A 1,324-nucleotide genomic window follows, 5' to 3' on the forward strand; every position below is an offset into this window, starting at 1 on the left:
TTATTATTATTATTATTATTATTATTATTATTATTATTATTATTATTATTATTATTATTATTTGGAATATGGTAAAGATGGAAAATTTTTACATTATAAGTCATCCCCAACCCCTAACCTTCTATTTTTGCATGATATTTACAACAATGCAAATATTGTCCAGTACATATTAAAGTGTTAGGTAATTAATTTTCGTATAATTTGCTTTTGAAAATTCCAGCTTTTTGCAACAAGCACATCATACTAGGAACAAATTCCATAATAAATTTAAGAAATGGAAATTTTCTACATGATAGGCCGTCCCCCAATACCACTACCAACCTTTTTTCTGCGTGATAGTTACGTGAATGCAACCTTCCAATAAATCTTAAGAGGTATATTCCATTGGAACTTTTAAAATAAGATCTTTTAAGAATTCAAAAAACTTGGGAGTATATGTAATGTGAACGTTTTCATACTCTGTAAAAGTATTTGTGTATTCAAAATAGCATTTTATAAACTTTTAAAAAGTTTTTAAAAGTTATACAGTATTCATTTAATTTTTTTTAAAATTCTATATATATCATGGGGAATTCAAAATCAAAAACTTTTAAAGACTTTCATAAGAATCTCTAGTGTACTAATTTTTAAGTAAAAAAAGGGAAAAAATGATCTCAAATTTGTCTCTCATTCACCTAAGATTTGAGAAACTCACAAAAGATTTTTATTATTATTATTTTTTTTCAAATATACATTTTTTGTCTTCAAATATTTCTTTTTCCTCTTTCCTTCTACGGACCTTAGAATCATGACTAAAAAAATATTATTTTTTCTTCTATTTTTCTATGTTATACTCTCTCTCTCTACCAATTTTTTTATTAAATGGAACAATTTATAATTAAATTTTATATAATATTATAGAAAAAAGAATAATTTTTAATTAAATTTGTAAATATTGATTGGTTGTTTACTTTATTAGGGTCGATGAATGTTGGATATTTCTTTTATCAAAAAAACTGAAGTACTATATATTTTATTTTTTGATTATTTATTTTTCTAATTAGGTGTTTTAGTCTTTTTATTCTTTTAAAAATATTTTTATTAGATGGGTGAGGAGGAAGGGATTGGTGGGGATCGAACCTCCACCTCTTATGAGAGAACTTCCCACTATCGCACTACATTCAAGTAAATTCTATTTATATAAGTCTTCAAAAGTCTAATGAATTATGAGTTTATAAAAGTTTACGAAAGGCTTTCATTAATTTCACGTAAATCTAAAAAGTCCACCACTTAAAATGTCTATAAAAATCTTTATAATTCACAATGAAATACACCCATTAATATA

This window comes from Olea europaea, chromosome 13 (genome assembly GCF_002742605.1).
Source record: "Olea europaea var. sylvestris chromosome 13, O_europaea_v1, whole genome shotgun sequence".
NCBI classification, from domain to species: Eukaryota; Viridiplantae; Streptophyta; class Magnoliopsida; order Lamiales; family Oleaceae; genus Olea; species Olea europaea.